Genomic DNA, 25666 nt, shown 5'->3' with positions numbered 1-25666 from the left:
GGTCCACGGTAATGTTCTGTCTCTGGTCCACGGTAATGTTCTGTCTCTGGTCCACGGTAATGTTCTGTCTCTGGTCCACGGTAATGTTCGATCTCTGGTCCACGATAATGTTCGGTTTCACGGTAATGTTCCGTCTCTGGTCCACGATAATGTTCTGTTTCGGTTTCACGGTAATGTTCCGTTTCTGGTCCACGATAATATTCTTATTCGGTTTCACGGTAATGTTCCGTCTCTGGTCCACGGTAATGTTGTGTTTCTGTTTCACGGTAATGTTCCGTTTCTGGTCCATGATAATGTTCTGTTTCATGGTAATGTTCTGTCTCTGGTCCACGGTAACGTTCGGTTTCAAGGTAAAGTTCGGTCTCTGGTCAACAGTAATGTTCTGTCTCTGGTCCACGGTAATGTTCTGTCTCTGGTCCACGGTAATGTTCTGTCTCTGGTCCACAGTAATGTTCTGTCTCTGGTCCATGGTAATGTTCTGTCTCTGGTCCACGATAATGTTCTGTTTAGGTTTCACGGTAATGTTCCGTCTCTGGTCCACGATAATGTTCTGTTTCTGTTTCACGGTAATGTTCTGTTTCTGGTCCATGATAATGTACTGTTTCACGGTAATGTTCTGTCCCTGGTCCATGGTAATGTTCTGTCTCTGTTCCACGGTAATGTTCGGTTTCCGTTTCACGGTAATGTTCTGTCTCTGTTCCACGGTAATGTTCGGTTTCAAGGTAAAGTTCGGTCTCTGGTCCACAGTAATGTTCTGTCTCTGGTCCACGGTAATGTTCTGTCTCTGGTCCACGGTAATGTTCTATCTCTGGTCCACAGTAATGTTCTGTCTCTGGTCCACGGTAATGTTCGATCCCTGGTCCACGATAATGTTCGGTTTCACGGTAATGTTCAGTCTCTGGTCCATGATAATGTTCTGTTTCATGGTAATGTTCTGTCTCTGGTCCACGGTAACGTTCGGTTTCAAGGTAAAGTTCGGTCTCTGGTCAACAGTAATGTTCTGTCTCTGGTCCACGGTAATGTTCTATCTCTGGTCCACAGTAATGTTCTGTCTCTGGTCCACGGTAATGTTCGATCCCTGGTCCACGATAATGTTCGGTTTCACGGTAATGTTCAGTCTCTGGTCCATGATAATGTTCTGTTTCGGTTTCACAGTAATGTTCCGTCTCTGGTCCACGGTAATGTTCCGTCTCTGGGCGACGAAAATGTTGTTTCTGTTTCACGGTAATGTTCCGTTTCTGGTCCATGATAATGTTCTTTTTCACGGTAATGTTCTGTCTCTGGTCCATGGTAATGTTCTGTCTCTGGTCCACGGTAATGTTCGGTTTCAAGGTAAAGTTCGGTCTCTGGTCCACAGTAATGTTCTGTCTCTGGTCCACGGTAATGTTCTGTCTCTGGTCCACGGTAATGTTCTGTCTCTGGTCCACGGTAATGTTCTGTCTCTGGTCCACGGTAATGTTCGATCTCTGGTCCACGATAATGTTCGGTTTCACGGTAATGTTCCGTCTCTGGTCCACGATAATGTTCTGTTTCGGTTTCACGGTAATGTTCCGTTTCTGGTCAACGATAATATTCTTATTCGGTTTCACGGTAATGTTCCGTCTCTGGTCCACGGTAATGTTGTGTTTCTGTTTCACGGTAATGTTCCGTTTCTGGTCCATGATAATGTTCTGTTTCATGGTAATGTTCTGTCTCTGGTCCACGGTAACGTTCGGTTTCAAGGTAAAGTTCGGTCTCTGGTCAACAGTAATGTTCTGTCTCTGGTCCACGGTAATGTTCTGTCTCTGGTCCACGGTAATGTTCTGTCTCTGGTCCATGGTAATGTTCTGTCTCTGGTCCACGATAATGTTCTGTTTAGGTTTCACGGTAATGTTCCGTCTCTGGTCCACGATAATGTTCTGTTTCTGTTTCACGGTAATGTTCCGTTTCTGGTCCATGATAATATTCTTTTTCACGGTAATGTTCTGTCTCTGGTCCATGGTAATATTCTGTCTCTGGTCCACGGTAATGTTCGGTTTCAAGGTATAGTTGGGTCTCTGGTCCACGGTAATGTTCGATCTCTGGTCCACGATAATGTTCGGTTTCACGGTAATGTTCCGTCTCTGGTCCACGATAATGTTCTGTTTCTGTATCACGGTAATGTTCCGTTTCTGGTCCACGATAATTTTCGGTTTCACGGTAACGTTCTGTCTCTGGTCCACGGTAATGTTCAGTGTCTGGTCCACGATAATGTTCGGTTTCACGGTAATGTTCCGTCTCTGGTACACGATAATGTTCCGTCTTTGGTCCACGATAATGTTCTGTTTCTGTTTCACGGTAATGTTCTGTCTCTGGTCCATGATAATGTTCCGTTTCTGGTCCACGATAATGTTCTGTTTCAGTTCCACGGTAATGTTCTGTTTCCGTTTCACGGTAATGTTCTGTCTCTGGTCCACGGTAATGTTTTGTTTCTGTTTCACGGTAATGTTCCGTCTCTGGTCCACGATAATGTTCGGTTTCACGGTAATGTTCCGTCTCTGGTCCACGATAATGTTGTGTTTCTGTTTCACGGTAATGTTCTGTTTCTGGTCCACGATAATGTTTTGTTTCTGGTCCACGATAATGTTCCGTTTCTGGTCCACGATAATGTTCTGTTTAGGTTTCACGGTAATGTTCTGTCTCTGGTCCACGATAATGTTCCGTCTCTGGTCCACGATAATGTTCCGTCTCTGGTCCACGATAATGTTCTGTCTCTGGTCCACGATAATGTTCCGTTTCTGGTCCACGATAATGTTCTGTTTCGGTTTCACGGTAATGTTCTGTCTCTGGTCCACGATAATGTTCCCTTTCTGGTCCACGATAATGTTCTGTTTTGGTTTCAAGGTAATGTTCTGTCTCTGGTCCACGGTAATGTTCCGTTTCTGGTCCACGATAATGTTCTGTTTCGGTTTCACGGTAATGTTCCGTTTCTAGTCCACGATAATGTTCTGTTTCTGTTTCACGGTAATGTTCCGTTTCTGGTCCATGATAATGTTCTGTTTCACGGTAATGTTCTGTCCCTGGTCCATGGTAATGTTCTGTCTCTGGTCCACAGTAATGTTGGGTTTCAAGGTAAAGTTCGGTCTCTGGTCAACAGTAATGTTCTGTCTCTGGTCCACGGTAATGTTCTGTCTCTGGTCCACGGTAATGTTCTGTCTCTGGTCCACGGTAATGTTCTATCTCTGGTCCATGGTAATGTTCTGTCTCTGGTCCACGGTAATGTTCGATCTCTGGTCCACGATAATGTTCGGTTTCACGGTAATGTTCCGTCTCTGGTCCACGATAATGTTCTGTTTCGGTTTCACGGTAATGTTCCGTTTCTGGTCCACGGTAATGTTCGGTTTCAAGGTAAAGTTCGGTCTCTGGTCCACAGTAATGTTCTGTCTCTGGTCCACGGTAATGTTCTGTCTCTGGTCCACGGTAATGTTTTGTTTCTGTTTCACGGTAATGTTCCGTCTCTGGTCCACGATAATTTTCCGTTTCTGGTCCACGATAATGTTCTGTTTCGTTTTCACGGTAATGTTCCGTTTCTAGTCCACGATAATGTTCTGTTTCTGTTTCACGGTAATGTTCCGTTTCTGGTCCATGATAATGTTCTGTTTCACGGTAATGTTCTGTCCCTGGTCCATGGTAATGTTCTGTCTCTGTTCCACGGTAATGTTCGGTTTCAAGGTAAAGTTCGGTCTCTGGTCCACAGTAATGTTCTGTCTCTGGTCCACGGTAATGTTCTGTCTCTGGTCCACGGTAATGTTCTATCTCTGGTCCACGGTAATGTTCTGTCTCTGGTCCACGGTAATGTTCGATCTCTGGTCCCAATAATGTTCGGTTTCACGGTAATGTTCCGTCTCTGGTCCATGATAATGTTCTGTTTCGGTTTCACGGTAATGTTCCGTCTCTGGTCCACGGTAATGTTCCGTCTCTGGTCGACGAAAATGTTGTGTTTCTGTTTCACGGTAATGTTCCGTTTCTGGTCCATGATAATGTTCTTTTTCACGGTAATGTTCTGTCTCTGGTCCATGGTAATGTTCTGTCTCTGGTCCACGGTAATGTTTGGTTTCAAGGTAAAGTTCGGTCTCTGGTCCACAGTAATGTTCTGTCTCTGGTCCACGGTAATGTTCTGTCTCTGGTCCAGGGTAATGTTCTGTCTCTGGTCCACGGTAATGTTCTGTCTCTGGTCCACGGTAATGTTCTGTCTCTGGTCCACGGTAATGTTCTGTCTCTGGTCCACGGTAATGTTCTGTCTCTGGTCCACGGTAATGTTCTGTCTCTGGTCCACGGTAATGTTCTGTCTCTGGTCCACGGTAATGTTCTGTCTCTGGTCCACGGTAATGTTCCGTCTCTGGTCCACGAAAATGTTCTGTTTCGGTTTCACGGTAATGTTCCGTTTCTGGTCCACGATAATATTCTGTTTCGGTTTCACGGTAATGTTCCGTTTCTGGTCCATGATAATGTTCTGTTTCACGGTAATGTTCTGTCTCTGGTCCATGGTAATGTTCTGTCTCACGGTAATGTTCTGTCTCTGGTCCATGGTAATGTTCTGTCTCTGGTCCACGATAAAGTTCGATCTCTGGTCCACGGTAATGTTCGGTTTCAAGGTAAAGTTCGGTCTCTGGTCCACGGTAATGTTCTGTCTCTGGTCCACGGTAATGTTCTGTCTCTGGTCCACGGTAATGTTCTGTCTCTGGTCCACGGTAATGTTCGATCTCTGGTCCACGATAATGTTCGGTTTCACGGTAATGTTCCGTCTCGTGGACCAGAGACAGAACATTACCGTGAAACGGAAAAAGAACATTATCGTGGACCAGAAACGGAACATTATCATGGACCAGAGACAGAACATTACCGTGAAACCGAACATTATCGTGGACCAGAAATGGAACATTACCGTGATACAGAAACAGAACATTATCGTAGACCAGAGACGGAACATTACCGTGAAACCGAACATTATCGTGGACCAGAGATCTAACATTACCGTGGACCAGAGACAGAACATTACCGTGGACCAGAGACAGAACATTACCGTGGACCAGAGACGGAACATTACCGTGGACCAGAGACAGAACATTACCGTGGACCAGAGACCAAACTTTACCTTGAAACCGAACATTATCGTGGACCAGAAACGGAACATTACCGTGAAACAGAAACACAAAATTATCTTGGACCAGAATCGGAACATTACCGTGATACAGAAACAGAACATTATCGTGGACCAGAGACGGAACATTACCGTGATACAGAAACAGAACATTATCGTGGACCAGAGACGGAACATTACCGTGAAACCGAACATTATCGTGGACCAGAGATCGAACATTACCGTGGACCAGAGACAGAACATTACCGTGGACCAGAGACAGAACATTACCGTGGACCAGAGACAGAACATTACCGTGGACCAGAGACGGAACATTACCATGAAACCGAAACAGAACATTATCGTGGACCAGAAACGGAACATTACCGTGAAACCGAAAGAGAACATTATCGTGGACCAGAGACGGAACATTACCGTGAAACCGAACATTATCGTGGACCAGAGATCGAACATTACCGTGTACCAGAGACAGAACATTACCGCGGACCAGAGACAGAACATTACTGTGGACCAGATACCGAACTTTACCTTGAAACCGAACATTACCGTGGACCAGAGACAGAACATTACCATGGACCAGAGACAGAACATTACCGTGAAACAGAACATTATCATGGACCAGAAACGGAACATTACAGTGAAACAGAAACAGAACATTATCGTGGACCAGAAACGGAACATTACCGTGAAACTGAAACAGAACATTATCGTGGACCAGAAACGGAACATTATCATGGACCAGAGACAGAACATTACCGTGAAACCGAAACAGAACATTATCGTGGACCAGAAACGGAACATTATCATGGACCAGAAACGGAACATTACCGTGAAACAGAAACACAAAATTATCGTGGACCAGAAACGGAACATTACCGTGAAACAGAAACATAACATTATCGTGGACCAAAGACGGTCCATTATCGTGGACCAGAGAAGGAACATTACCGTGAAACCGAACATTATCGTGGACCAGACACAGAACATTACCGTGGACCAGAGACAGAACATTACCGTGAAACCGAACATTATCGTGGACCAGAAACGGAACATTACCGTGAAACAGAAACACAAAATTATCTTGGACCAGAAACGGAACATTACCGTGATACAGAAACAGAACATTATCGTGGACCAGAGACGGAACATTACCGTGAAACCGAACATTATCGTGGACCAGAGATCGAACATTACCGTGGACCAGAGACAGAACATTACCGTGGACCAGAGACAGAACATTACCGTGGACCAGAGACAGAACATTACTGTGGACCAGAGACCGAACTTTACCTTGAAACCGAACATTACCGTGGACCAGAGACAGAACATTACCATGGACCAGGGACAGAACATTACCGTGAAACAGAATATTATCATGGACCAGAAACGGAACATTACCGTGAAACCGAACATTATCGTGGACCAGAGATCGAACATTACCGTGTACCAGAGACAGAACATTACCGCGGACCAGAGACAGAACATTACTGTGGACCAGAGACCGAACTTTACCTTGAAACCGAACATTACCGTGGACCAGAGACAGAACATTACCGTGAAACAGAACATTATCATGGACCAGAAACGGAACATTACAGTGAAACAGAAACAGAACATTATCGTGGACCAGAAACGGAACATTACCGTGAAACTGACACAGAACATTATCGTGGACCAGAAACGGAACATTACCGTGATACAGAAACAGAACATTATCGTGGACCAGAGACGGAACATTACCGTGAAACCGAACATTATCGTGGACCAGAGATCGAACATTACCGTGGACCAGAGACAGAACATTACCGTGGACCAGAGACAGAACATTACCGTGGACCAGAGACAGAACATTACTGTGGACCAGAGACCGAACTTTACCTTGAAACCGAACATTACCGTGAACCAGAGACAGAACATTACCATGGACCAGGGACAGAACATTACCGTGAAACAGAACATTATCATGGACCAGAAACGGAACATTACCGTGAAACAGAAACAGAACATTATCGTGGACTAGAAATGGAACATTACCGTGAAACCTAAACAGAACATTATCGTGGACCAGAAATGGAACATTATCGTGGACCAGAAACACAACATTATCGTGGACCAGAAACGGAACATTACCGTGAAACAGAAACACAACATTATCATGGACCAGAGACGGAACATTACCGTGAAACCGAACATTATCGTTGACCAGAGACGGAACATTACCGTGAAACAGAAACAAAACATTACCGTGGACCAGAGACAGAACATTACCGTGGACCAGAAATGGAACATTACCGTGAAACCGAACATTATCGTGGACCAGAGACGGAACATTACCGTGAAACAGAAACAAAACATTACCGTGGACCAGAGACAGAACATTACCGTGGACAAGAAATGGAACATTACCGTGAAACAAAACATTACCGTGGACCAGAGACAGAACATTACCGTGGACCAGAAATGGAACATTACCGTGAAACCGAACATTACCATGGACCAGATACGGAACGGTACTGTGGACCAGAGACGGAACATTACCGTGGACCAGAACATTACCGTGGACCAGAACATTACCGTGAAACCGAACATTATCGTGGACCAGAGACCAAACATTACCGTGAAACCGAACATTTCCGTGGACCAGAGACCGAACATTACCGTGAAACCGAAACAGAACATTATCGTGGACCAGAAACGGAACATTACCGTGAAACAGAAACACAACATTATCGTGGACCAGAAACGGAACATTACCGTGAAACAGAAACAGAACATTAGCGTGGACCAGAGACAGAACATTACCGTGAAACAGAAACACAACATTATCGTGGACCAGAAACGGAACATTACCGTGAAACAGAAACAGAACATTAGCGTGGACCAGAGACAGAACATTACCGTGAACCAGAGACAGAACATTACCGTGAAAAAGAAACACAACATTACAGTGGACCAGAGACAGAACATTACCGTGAAACCGAAACAGAACATTACCGTGAAACCGAAACAGAACATTATCGTGGACCAGAAACGGAACATTATCATGGACCACAGACAGAACATTATCGTGGACCAAAGACGGAACATTATCGTGGACCAGAGACGGAACATTACCGTGAAACTGAACATTATCGTGGACCAGACACAGAACATTACCGTGGACCAGAGACAGAACATTACCATGAAACCGAAACAGAACATTATCGTGGACCAGAAAGGGAACATTACCGTGAAACCGAACATTATCGTGGACCAGAGATCGAACATTATCGTGAAACCGAACATTATCGTGGACCAGACACAGAACATTACCGTGGACCAGAGACAGAACATTACCATGAAACCGAAACAGAACATTATCGTGGACCAGAAACGGAACATTACCATTGACCAGAGACAGAACATTACCGTGGACCAGAGACAGAACATTTTTGGACCAGAGACAGAACATTACTGTGGACCAGAGACCGAACTTTACCTTGAAACCGAACATTACCGTGGACCAGAGACAGAACATTACCATGGACCAGAGACAGAAAATTACCATGAAACAGAACATTATCATGGACCAGAAACGGAACATTACCGTGAAACAGAAACACAACATTATCGTGGACCAGAGAAGGAACATTACCGTGGACCAGAGACGGAACATTACCGTGAAACCGAAACAGAATATTATCGTGGACCAAAAACGGAATATTACCGTGAAACCGAAACAGAACATTATCGTGGACCAGAGACGGAACATTACCGTGAAACCGAACATTATCGTGGACCAGAGATCGAACATTACCGTGGACCAGAGACAGAACATTACCGTGGACCAGAGACAGAACATTACCGTGGACCAGAGACAGAACATTACCGTGGACCAGAGACAGAACATTACCGTTGATCAGAGACAGAACATTACCGTGGACCAGAGACAGAACATTACTGTGGACCAGAGACCGAACTTTACCTTGAAACCGAACATTACCGTGGACCAGAGACAGAACATTACCATGGACCAGAGACAGAACATTACCGTGAAAAAGAACATTATCATGGACCAGAAACGGAACATTACGGTGAAACAGATACACAACATTTTGTGGACCAGAGACGGAACATTACCGTGGACCAGAGAAGGAACATTACCGTGAAACCGAAACAGAACATTATCGTGGACCAGAGACGGAACATTACCGTGGACCAGAGACAGAACATTACCGTGAAAAAGAACATTATCATGGACCAGAAACGGAACATTACGGTGAAACAGATACACAACATTTTGTGGACCAGAGACGGAACATTACCGTGGACCAGAGAAGGAACATTACCGTGAAACCGAAACAGAACATTATCGTGGACCAGAGATCGAACATTACCGTGGACCAGAGACAGAACATTACCTTGAAACCGAACATTATCGTGGACCAGAAACGGAACATTACCGTGAAACAGAAACACAAAATTATCGTGGACCAGAAACGGAACATTACCGTGATACAGAAACAGAACATTATCGTGGACCAGAGACGGAACATTACCGTGAAACCGAACATTATCGTGGACCAGAGATCGAACATTACCGTGGACCAGAGACAGAACATTACCGTGGACCAGAGACAGAACATTACCGTGGACCAGAGACAGAACATTACCGTGAAACAGAACATTATCATGGACCAGAAAAGGAACATTACCGTGAAACAGAAACACAACATTATCGTGGACCAGAGACAGAACATTACCGTGGACCAGAGACGGAACATTACCATGAAACCGAAACAGAACATTATCGTGGACCAGAAACGGAACATTACCGTGAAACCGAAAGAGAACATTATCGTGGACCAGAGACGGAACATTACCGTGAAACCGAACATTATCGTGGACCAGAGATCGAACATTACCGTGTACCAGAGACAGAACATTACCGCGGACCAGAGACAGAACATTACTGTGGACCAGAGACCGAACTTTACCTTGAAACCGAACATTACCGTGGACCAGAGACAGAACATTACCATGGACCAGGGACAGAACATTACCGTGAAACAGAACATTATCATGGACCAGAAACGGAACATTACCGTGAAACAGAAACAGAACATTATCGTGGACTAGAAACGGAACATTACCGTGAAACCTAAACAGAACATTATCGTGGACCAGAAACGGAACATTATCGTGGACCAGAAACACAACATTATCGTGGACCAGAAACGGAACATTACCGTGAAACAGAAACACAACATTATCGTGGACCAGAGACGGAACATTACCGTGAAACCGAACATTATCGTGGACCAGAGACGGAATATTACCGTGAAACAGAAACAAAACATTACCGTGGACCAGAGACAGAACATTACCGTGGACCAGAAATGGAACATTACCGTGAAACCGAACATTATCGTGGACCAGAGACAGAACATTACCGTGGACCAGAGACAGAACATTACCGTGGACCAGAGACAGAACATTACCGTGGACCAGAGAAAGAACATTACCATGGACCAGAGACAGAACATAACCGTGAAACAGAACATTATCAAGGACCAGAAACGGAACATTACCGTGAAACAGAAACACAACATTATCGTGGACCAGAGACGGAACATTACCGTGGACCAGAGACGGAACATTACCGTGAAACCGAAACAGAACATTATCGTGGACCAGAAACGGAACATTACCGTGAAACCGAAACAGAACATTATCGTGGACCAGAGACGGAACATTACCATGAAACCGAACATTATCGTGGACCAGAGATCGAACATTACCGTGGACCAGAGACATAACATTACCGTGGACCAGAGAAAGAACATTACCGTGGACCAGAGACAGAACATTACCGTGGACCAGAAACGGAACATTACCGTGAAACTGAAACAGAACATTATCGTGGACCAGAAACGTAACATTACCGTGGACCAGAGACAGAACATTACCTTGAAACCAAAACAGAACATTATCGTGGACCAGAAAGGGAACATTATCGTGGACCAGAGACAGAACATTACCGTGAAACCGAACATTATCGTGGACCAGAGACGGAACATTACCGTGAAACAGAAACAAAACATTACCGTGGACCATAGAAAGAACATTACCGTGAAACGGAAACAGAACATTACCGTGAAACTGAAACAGAACATTATCGTGGACCAGAAACGGATCATTATCATGGACCAGAGACAGAACATTACCGTTAAACCGAAACAGAACATTATCGTGGACCAGAAACGGAACATTACCGTGAAACAGAAACACAAAATTATCGTGGACCAGAAACGGAACATTACCGTGAAACAGAAACAGAACATTATCGTGGACCAAAGACGGAACATTATCGTGGACCAGAGACGGAACATTACCGTGAAACCGAACATTATCGTGGACCAGACACAGAACATTACCGTGTACCAGAGACAGAACATTACCGTGAAACCGAACATTATCGTGGACCAGAAACGGAACATTACCGTGATACAGAAACAGAACATTATCGTGGACCAGAGACGGAACATTACCGTGAAACCGAACATTATCGTGGACCAGAGATCGAACATTACCGTGGACCAGAGACAGAACATTACCGTGGACCAGAGACAGAACATTACCGTGGACCAGAGACAGAACTTTACCTTGAAACCGAACATTATCGTGGACCAGAAACGGAACATTACCGTGAAATAGAAACACAAAATTATCGTGGACCAGAAACGGAACATTACCGTGATACAGAAACAGAACATTATCTTGGACCAGAGACGGAACAGTACCGTGAAACCGAGCATTATCGTGGACCAGAGACAGAACATTACCATGGACCAGAGACAGAACATTACCGTGAAAAAGAACATTATCATGGACCAGAAACGGAACATTACGGTGAAACAGATACACAACATTTTGTGGACCAGAGACGGAACATTACCGTGGACCAGAGAAGGAACATTACCGTGAAACCGAAACAGAACATTATCGTGGACCAGAGACGGAACATTACCGTGAAACCGAACATTATCGTGGACCAGAGATCGAACATTACCGTGGACCAGAGACAGAACATTACCTTGAAACCGAACATTATCGTGGACCAGAAACGGAACATTAACGTGAAACAGAAACACAAAATTATCGTGGACCAGAAACGGAACATTACCGTGATACAGAAACAGAACATTATCGTGGACCAAAAACGGAATATTACCGTGAAACCGAAACAGAACATTATCGTGGACCAGAGACGGAACATTACCGTGAAACCGAACATTATCGTGGACCAGAGATCGAACATTACCGTGGACCAGAGACAGAACATTACCGTGGACCAGAGACAGAACATTACCGTGGACCAGAGACAGAACATTACCGTGGACCAGAGACAGAACATTACCGTTGATCAGAGACAGAACATTACCGTGGACCAGAGACAGAACATTACTGTGGACCAGAGACCGAACTTTACCTTGAAACCGAACATTACCGTGGACCAGAGACAGAACATTACCATGGACCAGAGACAGAACATTACCGTGAAAAAGAACATTATCATGGACCAGAAACGGAACATTACGGTGAAACAGATACACAACATTTTGTGGACCAGAGACGGAACATTACCGTGGACCAGAGAAGGAACATTACCGTGAAACCGAAACAGAACATTATCGTGGACCAGAGACGGAACATTACCGTGGACCAGAGACAGAACATTACCGTGAAAAAGAACATTATCATGGACCAGAAACGGAACATTACGGTGAAACAGATACACAACATTTTGTGGACCAGAGACGGAACATTACCGTGGACCAGAGAAGGAACATTACCGTGAAACCGAAACAGAACATTATCGTGGACCAGAGATCGAACATTACCGTGGACCAGAGACAGAACATTACCTTGAAACCGAACATTATCGTGGACCAGAAACGGAACATTACCGTGAAACAGAAACACAAAATTATCGTGGACCAGAAACGGAACATTACCGTGATACAGAAACAGAACATTATCGTGGACCAGAGACGGAACATTACCGTGAAACCGAACATTATCGTGGACCAGAGATCGAACATTACCGTGGACCAGAGACAGAACATTACCGTGGACCAGAGACAGAACATTACCGTGGACCAGAGACAGAACATTACCGTGAAACAGAACATTATCATGGACCAGAAAAGGAACATTACCGTGAAACAGAAACACAACATTATCGTGGACCAGAGACAGAACATTACCGTGGACCAGAGACGGAACATTACCATGAAACCGAAACAGAACATTATCGTGGACCAGAAACGGAACATTACCGTGAAACCGAAAGAGAACATTATCGTGGACCAGAGACGGAACATTACCGTGAAACCGAACATTATCGTGGACCAGAGATCGAACATTACCGTGTACCAGAGACAGAACATTACCGCGGACCAGAGACAGAACATTACTGTGGACCAGAGACCGAACTTTACCTTGAAACCGAACATTACCGTGGACCAGAGACAGAACATTACCATGGACCAGGGACAGAACATTACCGTGAAACAGAACATTATCATGGACCAGAAACGGAACATTACCGTGAAACAGAAACAGAACATTATCGTGGACTAGAAACGGAACATTACCGTGAAACCTAAACAGAACATTATCGTGGACCAGAAACGGAACATTATCGTGGACCAGAAACACAACATTATCGTGGACCAGAAACGGAACATTACCGTGAAACAGAAACACAACATTATCGTGGACCAGAGACGGAACATTACCGTGAAACCGAACATTATCGTGGACCAGAGACGGAATATTACCGTGAAACAGAAACAAAACATTACCGTGGACCAGAGACAGAACATTACCGTGGACCAGAAATGGAACATTACCGTGAAACCGAACATTATCGTGGACCAGAGACAGAACATTACCGTGGACCAGAGACAGAACATTACCGTGGACCAGAGACAGAACATTACCGTGGACCAGAGAAAGAACATTACCATGGACCAGAGACAGAACATAACCGTGAAACAGAACATTATCAAGGACCAGAAACGGAACATTACCGTGAAACAGAAACACAACATTATCGTGGACCAGAGACGGAACATTACCGTGGACCAGAGACGGAACATTACCGTGAAACCGAAACAGAACATTATCGTGGACCAGAAACGGAACATTACCGTGAAACCGAAACAGAACATTATCGTGGACCAGAGACGGAACATTACCATGAAACCGAACATTATCGTGGACCAGAGATCGAACATTACCGTGGACCAGAGACATAACATTACCGTGGACCAGAGAAAGAACATTACCGTGGACCAGAGACAGAACATTACCGTGGACCAGAAACGGAACATTACCGTGAAACTGAAACAGAACATTATCGTGGACCAGAAACGTAACATTACCGTGGACCAGAGACAGAACATTACCTTGAAACCAAAACAGAACATTATCGTGGACCAGAAAGGGAACATTATCGTGGACCAGAGACAGAACATTACCGTGAAACCGAACATTATCGTGGACCAGAGACGGAACATTACCGTGAAACAGAAACAAAACATTACCGTGGACCATAGAAAGAACATTACCGTGAAACGGAAACAGAACATTACCGTGAAACTGAAACAGAACATTATCGTGGACCAGAAACGGATCATTATCATGGACCAGAGACAGAACATTACCGTTAAACCGAAACAGAACATTATCGTGGACCAGAAACGGAACATTACCGTGAAACAGAAACACAAAATTATCGTGGACCAGAAACGGAACATTACCGTGAAACAGAAACAGAACATTATCGTGGACCAAAGACGGAACATTATCGTGGACCAGAGACGGAACATTACCGTGAAACCGAACATTATCGTGGACCAGACACAGAACATTACCGTGTACCAGAGACAGAACATTACCGTGAAACCGAACATTATCGTGGACCAGAAACGGAACATTACCGTGATACAGAAACAGAACATTATCGTGGACCAGAGACGGAACATTACCGTGAAACCGAACATTATCGTGGACCAGAGATCGAACATTACCGTGGACCAGAGACAGAACATTACCGTGGACCAGAGACAGAACATTACCGTGGACCAGAGACAGAACTTTACCTTGAAACCGAACATTATCGTGGACCAGAAACGGAACATTACCGTGAAATAGAAACACAAAATTATCGTGGACCAGAAACGGAACATTACCGTGATACAGAAACAGAACATTATCTTGGACCAGAGACGGAACAGTACCGTGAAACCGAGCATTATCGTGGACCAGAGACAGAACATTACCATGGACCAGAGACAGAACATTACCGTGAAAAAGAACATTATCATGGACCAGAAACGGAACATTACGGTGAAACAGATACACAACATTTTGTGGACCAGAGACGGAACATTACCGTGGACCAGAGAAGGAACATTACCGTGAAACCGAAACAGAACATTATCGTGGACCAGAGACGGAACATTACCGTGAAACCGAACATTATCGTGGACCAGAGATCGAACATTACCGTGGACCAGAGACAGAACATTACCTTGAAACCGAACATTATCGTGGACCAGAAACGGAACATTAACGTGAAACAGAAACACAAAATTATCGTGGACCAGAAACGGAACATTACCGTGATACAGAAACAGAACATTATCGTGGACCAGAGACGGAACATTACCGTGAAACCGAACATTATCGTGGACCAGAGATCGAACATTACCGTGGACCAGAGACAGAACATTACCGTGTACCAGAGACAGAACATTACCGTGGACCAGAGACAGAACATTACCGTGAAAAAGAACATTATCATGGACCAGAAACGGAACATTACCGTGAAACGGAAACAGAACATTACCGTGAAACTGAAACAGAACATTATCGTGGACCAGAAACGGATCATTATCATGGACCAGAGACAGAACATTACCGTTAAACCGAAACAGAACATTATCGTGGACCAGAAACGGAACATTACCGTGAAACAGAAACACAAAATTATCGTGGACCAGAAACGGAACATTACCGTGAAACAGAAACAGAACATTATCGTGGACCAAAGACGGAACATTATCGTGGACCAGAGACGGAACATTACCGTGAAACCGAACATTATCGTGGACCAGACACAGAACATTACCGTGTACCAGAGACAGAACATTACCGTGAAACCGAACATTATCGTGGACCAGAAACGGAACATTACCGTGATACAGAAACAGAACATTATCGTGGACCAGAGACGGAACATTACCGTGAAACCGAACATTATCGTGGACCAGAGATCGAACATTACCGTGGACCAGAGACAGAACATTACCGTGGACCAGAGACAGAACATTACCGTGGACCAGAGACAGAACTTTACCTTGAAACCGAACATTATCGTGGACCAGAAACGGAACATTACCGTGAAATAGAAACACAAAATTATCGTGGACCAGAAACGGAACATTACCGTGATACAGAAACAGAACATTATCGTGGACCAGAGACGGAACAGTACCGTGAAACCGAGCATTATCGTGGACCAGAGACAGAACATTACCATGGACCAGAGACAGAACATTACCGTGAAAAAGAACATTATCATGGACCAGAAACGGAACATTACGGTGAAACAGATACACAACATTTTGTGGACCAGAGACGGAACATTACCGTGGACCAGAGAAGGAACATTACCGTGAAACCGAAACAGAACATTATCGTGGACCAGAGACGGAACATTACCGTGAAACCGAACATTATCGTGGACCAGAGATCGAACATTACCGTGGACCAGAGACAGAACATTACCTTGAAACCGAACATTATCGTGGACCAGAAACGGAACATTAACGTGAAACAGAAACACAAAATTATCGTGGACCAGAAACGGAACATTACCGTGATACAGAAACAGAACATTATCGTGGACCAGAGACGGAACATTACCGTGAAACCGAACATTATCGTGGACCAGAGATCGAACATTACCGTGGACCAGAGACAGAACATTACCGTGGACCAGAGACAGAACATTACCGTGGACCAGAGACAGAACATTACCGTGAAAAAGAACATTATCATGGACCAGAAACGGAACATTACGGTGAAACAGATACACAACATTTTGTGGACCAGAGACGGAACATTACCGTGGACCAGAGAAGGAACATTACCGTGAAACCGAAACAGAACATTATCGTGGACCAGAGACGGAACATTACCGTGAAACCGAACATTATCGTGGACCAGAGATCGAACATTACCGTGGACCAGAGACAGAACATTACCTTGAAACCGAACATTATCGTGGACCAGAAACGGAACATTAACGTGAAACAGAAACACAAAATTATCGTGGACCAGAAACGGAACATTACCGTGATACAGAAACAGAACATTATCGTGGACCAGAGACGGAACATTACCGTGAAACCGAACATTATCGTGGACCAGAGATCGAACATTACCGTGGACCAGAGACAGAACATTACCGTGGACCAGAGACAGAACATTACCGTGGACCAGAGACAGAACATTACCGTGGACCAGAGACAGAACATTACCGTGAAACAGAACATTATCATGGACCAGAAAAGGAACATTACCGTGAAACAGAAACACAACATTATCGTGGACCAGAGACAGAACATTACCGTGGACCAGAGACGGAACATTACCATGAAACCGAAACAGAACATTATCGTGGACCAGAAACGGAACATTACCGTGAAACCGAAAGAGAACATTATCGTGGACCAGAGACGGAACATTACCGTGAAACCGAACATTATCGTGGACCAGAGATCGAACATTACCGTGTACCAGAGACAGAACATTACCGCGGACCAGAGACAGAACATTACTGTGGACCAGAGACCGAACTTTACCTTGAAACCGAACATTACCGTGGACCAGAGACAGAACATTACCATGGACCAGAGACAGAACATTACCGTGAAACAGAACATTATCTTGGACCAGAAACGGAACATTACAGTGAAACAGAAACAGAACATTATCGTGGACCAGAAATGGAACATTACCGTGAAACTGAAACAGAACATTATCGTGGACCAGAAACGGAACATTATCATGGACCAGAGACATAACATTACCGTGAAACCGAAACAGAACATTATCGTGGACCAGAAACGGAACATTACCGTGAAACAGAAACACAAAATTATCGTGGACCAAAAACGGAACATTACCGTGAAACAGAAACATAACATTATCGTGGACCAAAGACGGTCCATTATCGTGGACCAGAGAAGGAACATTACCGTGAAACCGAACATTATCGTGGACCAGACACAGAACATTACCGTGGACCAGAGACAGAACATTACCGTGAAACTGAACATTATCGTGGACCAGAAACGGAACATTACCGTGAAACAGAAACACAAAATTATCGCGGACCAGAAACGGAACATTACCGTGATACAGAAACAGAACATTATCGTGGACCAGAGACGGAACATTACCGTGAAACCGAACATTATCGTGGACCAGAGATCGAACATTACCGTGGACCAGAGACAGAACATTACCGTGGACCAGAGACAGAACATTACCGTGGACCAGAGACAGAACATTACTGTGGACCAGAGACCGAACTTTACCTTGAAACCGAACATTACCGTGGACCAGAGACAGAACATTACCATGGACCAGGGACAGAACATTACCGTGAAACAGAAACAGAACATTATCGTGGACTAGAAACGGAACATTACCGTGAAACCTAAACAGAACATTATCGTGGACCAGAAACGGAACATTATCGTGGACCAGAAACGGAACATTACCGTGAAACAGAAACACAACATTATCGTGGACCAGAGACGGAACATTACCGTGAAACCGAACATTATCGTGGACCAGAGACGGAATATTACCGTGAAACAGAAACAAAACATTACCGTGGACCAGAGACAGAACATTACCGTGGACCAGAAATGGAACATTACCGTGAAACCGAACATTATCGTGGACCAGAGACAGAACATTACCGTGGACCAGAGACAGAACATTACCCTGGACCAGAGACAGAACATTACCGTGGACCAGAGAAAGAACATTACCATGGACCAGAGACAGAACATAACCGTGAAACAGAACATTATCAAGGACCAGAAACGGAACATTACCGTGAAACAGAAACACAACATTATCGTGGACCAGAGACGGAACATTACCGTGGACCAGAGACGGAACATTACCGTGAAACCGAAACAGAACACTATCGTGGACCAGAAACGGAACATTACCGTGAAACCGAAACAGAACATTATCGTGGACCAGAGACGGAACATTACCATGAAACCGAACATTATCGTGGACCAGAGATCGAACATTACCGTGGACCAGAGACAGAACATTACCGTGGACCAGAGAAAGAACATTACCGTGGACCAGAGACAGAACATTACCGTGGACCAGAAACGGAACATTACCGTGAAACTGAAACAGAACATTATCGTGGACCAGAAACGTAACATTACCGTGGACCAGAGACAGAACATTACCTTGAAACCAAAACAGAACATTATCGTGGACCAGAAAGGGAACATTATCGTGGACCAGAGACAGAACATTACCGTGAAACCGAAACAGAACATTATCGTGGACCAGAAACGGAACATTATCGTGGACCAGAGACAGAACATTATCGTGGACCAGAGACGGAACATTATCGTGGACCAGAGACGGGACATTATCGTGGACCAGAGACGGAACATTATCGTGGACCAGAGACAGAACATTACCGTGAAACCTAAACAGAACATTACCGTGGACCAGAGAGGGAACATTACCGTGAAACCGAAACAGAATATTATCGTGGACCAGAAACGGAATATTACCGTGAAACCGAAACAGAACATTATCGTGGACCAGAGACGGAACATTACCGTGAAACCGAACATTATCGTGGACCAGAGATCGAACATTACCGTGGACCAGAGACAGAACATTACCGTGGACCAGAGACAGAACATTACCGTGGACCAGAGACAGAACATTACCGTGGACCAGAGACAGAACATTACCGTGGACCAGAGACAGAACATTACTGTGGACCAGACACCGAACTTTACCTTGAAACCGAACATTACCGTGGACCAGAGACAGAACATTACCATGGACCAGAGATAGAACATTACCTTGAAAAAGAACATTATCATGGACCAGAAACGGAACATTACGGTGAAACAGAAACACAACATTTTCGTGGACCAGAGACGGAACATTACCGTGAAACCGAAACAGAACATTATCGTGGACCAGAGACGGAACATTACCGTGAAACCGAAACAGAACATTATCGTGGACCAGAGACGGAACATTACCGTGAAACCGAACATTATCGTGGACCAGAGATCGAACATTACCATGGACCAGAGACAGAACATTACCGTGGACCAGAGACAGAACATTACCGTGGACCAGAGACAGAACATTACTGTGGACCAGAGACCGAACTTTACCTTGAAACCGAACATTACCGTGGACCAGAGACAGAACATTACCATGGACCAGGGACAGAACATTACCGTGAAACAGAACATTATCATGGACCAGAAACGGAACATTACCGTGAAACAGAAACAGAACATTATCGTGGACTAGAAACGGAACATTACCGTGAAACCGAAACAGAACATTATCGTGGACCAGAAACGGAACATTACCGTGGACCAGAGACAGAACATTACCTTGAAACCAAAACAGAACATTATCGTGGACCAGAAAGGGAACATTATCGTGGACCAGAGACAGAACATTACCGTGAAACCGAAACAGAACATTATCGTGGACCAGAAACGAACATTATCGTGGACCAGAGACAGAACATTATCGTGGACCAGAGACGGAACATTATCGTGGACCAGAGACGGAACATTATCGTGGACCAGAGACGGAACATTATCGTGGACCAGAGAGAGAACATTACCGTGAAACCTAAACAGAACATTATCGTGGACCAGAAACGGAACATTATCGTGAAAACGAACATTATCGTGGACCAGAGACGGAACATTACCGTGAAACAGATACAAAACATTACCGTGGACCAGAGACAAAACATTACCGTGAAACGGAAACAGAACATTATCGTGGACCAGAAACGGAACATTATCATGGACCAGAGACAGAACATTACCGTGAAACTGAAACAGAACATTATCGTGGACCAGAAACGGAACATTACCGTGAAACAGAAACTCAAAATTATCGTGGACCAGAAACGGAACATTGCCGTGAAACAGAAACAGAACATTATCGTGGACCAAAGACGGAACATTATCGTGGACCAGAGACGGAACATTACCGTGAAACCGAACATTATCGTGGACCAGACACAGAACATTACCATGGACCAGAGACAGAACATTACCGTGAAACCGAACATTATCGTGGACCAGAAACGGAACATTACCGTGAAACCGAACATTATCGTGGACCAGAGATGGAACATTATCGTGAAACCGAACATTATCGTGGACCAGACACAGAACATTACCGTGGACCAGAGACAGAACATTACCATGAAACCGAAACAGAACATTATCGTGGACCAGAAACGGAACATTACCGTGGACCAGAGACAGAACATTACCATGGACCAGAGACAGAATATTACCGTGGAACAGAACATTATCATGGACCAGAAACGGAAAATTACCGTGAAACAGAAACACAACATTATCGTGGACCAGAGAAGGAACATTACCGTGGACCAGAGACGGAACATTACCGTGAAACCGAAACAGAATATTATCGTGGACCAGAAACGGAATATTACCGTGAAACCGAAACAGAACATTATCGTGGACCAGAGACGGAACATTACCGTGAAACCGAACATTATCGTGGACCAGAGATCGAACGTTACCGTGGACCAGAGACAGAACATTACCGTGGACCAGAGACAGAACATTACCGTGGACCAGAGACAGAACATTACCGTGGACCAGAGACAGAACATTACCGTGGACGAGAGACAGAACATTACTGTGGACCAGACACCGAACTTTACCTTGAAACCGAACATTACCGTGGACCAGAGACAGAACATTACCATGGACCAGATATAGAACATTACCTTGAAAAAGAACATTATCATGGACCAGAAACGGAACATTACGGTGAAACAGAAACACAACATTTTCGTGGACCAGAGACGGAACATTACCGTGAAACCGAAACAGAACATTATCGTGGACCAGAGACGGAACATTACCGTGAAACCGAACATTATCGTGGACCAGAGATCGAACATTACCATGGACCAGAGACAGAACATTACCGTGGACCAGAGACAGAACATTACCGTGGACCAGAGACAGAACATTACCGTGGACCAGAAACGGAACATTACCGTGAAACTGAAACAGAACATTATCGTGGACCAGAAACGTAACATTACCGTGGACCAGAGACAGAACATTACCTTGAAACCAAAACAGAACATTATCGTGGACCAGAAAGGGAACATTACCGTGAAAACGAACATTATCGTGGACCAGAGACGGAACATTACCGTGAAACAGATACAAAACATTACCGTGGACCAGAGACAGAACATTACCGTGGACCAGAGACAGAACATTACCTTGAAACCAAAACAGAACATTATCGTGGACCAGAAAGGGAACATTACCGTGAAAACGAACATTATCGTGGACCAGAGACGGAACATTACCGTGAAACAGATACAAAACATTACCGTGGACCAGAGACAGAACATTACCGTGGACCAGAGACAGAACATTACCGTGGACCAGAGACAGAACATTACCGTGGACCAGAGACAGAACATTACTGTGGACCAGAAAGGGAAAATTACCGTGAAACCTAAACAGAACATTATCGTGGACCAGAAACGGAACATTATCGTGGACCAGAAACACAACATTATCGTGGACCAGAAATTATCAAGGGCCAGAAACGGAACGTTACCGTGAAACAGAAACACAACATTATCGTGGACCAGAGACGGAACATTACCGTGGACCAGAGACGGAACATTACCGTGAAACTGAAACAGAACATTATCGTGGACCAGAAACGTAACATTACCGTGGACCAGAGACAGAACATTACCTTGAAACCAAAACAGAACATTATCGTGGACCAGAAAGGGAACATTACCGTGAAAACGAACATTATCGTGGACCAGAGACGGAACATTACCGTGAAACAGATACAAAACATTACCGTGGACCAGAGACAAAACATTACCGTGAAACGGAAAGAGAACATTATCGTGGACCAGAAACGGAACATTATCATGGACCAGAGACAGAACATTACCGTGAAACCGAAACAGAACATTATCGTGGACCAGAAACGGAACATTACCGTGAAACAGAAACTCAAAATTATCGTGGACCAGAAACGGAACATTGCCGTGAAACAGAAACAGAACATTATCGTGGACCAAAGACGGAACATTATCGTGGACCAGAGACGGAACATTACCGTGAAACCGAACATTATAGTGGACCAGACACAGAACATTACCATGGACCAGAGACAGAACATTACCGTGAAACCGAACATTATCGTGGACCAGAAACGGAACATTACCGTGAAACCGAACATTATCGTGGACCAGAGATGGGACATTATCGTGAAACCGAACATTATCGTGGACCAGACACAGAACATTACCGTGGACCAGAGACAGAACATTACCATGAAACCGAAACAGAACATTATCGTGGACCAGAAACGGAACATTACCGTGGACCAGAGACAGAACATTACCGTGGACCAGAGACAGAATATTACCGTGGAACAGAACATTATCATGGACCAGAAACGGAAAATTACCGTGAAACAGAAACACAACATTATCGTGGACCAGAGAAGGAACATTACCGTGGACCAGAGACGGAACATTACCGTGAAACCGAAACAGAATATTATCGTGGACCAGAAACGGAATATTACCGTGAAACCGAAACAGAACATTATCGTGGACCAGAGACGGAACATTACCGTGAAACCGAACATTATCGTGGACCAGAGATCGAACATTACCGTGGACCAGAGACAGAACATTACCGTGGACCAGAGACAGAACATTACCGTGGACCAGAGACAGAACATTACCGTGGACCAGAGACAGAACATTACTGTGGACCAGACACCGAACTTTACCTTGAAACCGAACATTACCGTGGACCAGAGACAGAACATTACCATGGACCAGAGATAGAACATTACCTTGAAAAAGAACATTATCATGGACCAGAAACGGAACATTACGGTGAAACAGAAACACAACATTTTCGTGGACCAGAGACGGAACATTACCGTGAAACCGAAACAGAACATTATCGTGGACCAGAGACGGAACATTACCGTGAAACCGAAACAGAACATTATCGTGGACCAGAGACGGAACATTACCGTGAAACCGAACATTATCGTGGACCAGAGATCGAACATTACCATGGACCAGAGACAAAACATTACCGTGGACCAGAGACAGAACATTACCGTGGACCAGAGACAGAACATTACTGTGGACCAGAGACCGAACTTTACCTTGAAACCGAACATTACCGTGGACCAGAGACAGAACATTACCATGGACCAGGGACAGAACATTACCGTGAAACAGAACATTATCATGGACCAGAAACGGAACATTACCGTGAAACAGAAACAGAACATTATCGTGGACTAGAAACGGAACATTACCGTGAAACCGAAACAGAACATTATCGTGGACCAGAAACGGAACATTACCGTGGACCAGAGACAGAACATTACCTTGAAACCAAAACAGAACATTATCGTGGACCAGAAAGGGAACATTATCGTGGACCAGAGACAGAACATTACCGTGAAACCGAAAAAGAACATTATCGTGGACCAGAAACGGAACATTATCGTGGACCAGAGACAGAACATTATCGTGGACCAGAGACGGAACATTATCGTGGACCAGAGACGGAACATTATCGTGGACCAGAGACGGAACATTATCGTGGACCAGAGAGAGAACATTACCGTGAAACCTAAACAGAACATTATCGTGGACCAGAAACGGAACATTATCGTGGACCAGAAACACAACATTATCGTGGACCAGAAATTATCAAGGGCCAGAAACGGAACATTACCGTGAAACAGAAACACAACATTATCGTGGACCAGAGACGGAACATTACCGTGGACCAGAGACGGAACATTACCGTGAAACCGAAACAGAACATTATCGTGGACCAGAAACGGAACATTACCGTGAAACCGAAACAGAACATTATCGTGGACCAGAGACGGAACATTACCATGAAACCGAACATTATCGTGGACCAGAGATCGAACATTACCTAGGACCAGAGACAGAACATTACCGTGGACCAGAGAAAGAACATTACCGTGGACCAGAGAAAGAACATTACCCTGGACCAGAGACAGAACATTACCGTGAAACAGAACATTATCATGGACCAGAAACGGAACATTACCGTGAAACAGAAACAGAACATT

The sequence above is a fragment of the Leuresthes tenuis genome, unplaced genomic scaffold (genome assembly GCF_036924035.1).
Source record: "Leuresthes tenuis unplaced genomic scaffold, fLeuTen1.0.hap1 SCAF_26, whole genome shotgun sequence".
Taxonomy (NCBI): Eukaryota; Metazoa; Chordata; class Actinopteri; order Atheriniformes; family Atherinopsidae; genus Leuresthes; species Leuresthes tenuis.
The sequence above is the reverse complement of the archived record's forward strand: the minus strand, read 5'-3'. Positions refer to the sequence as shown.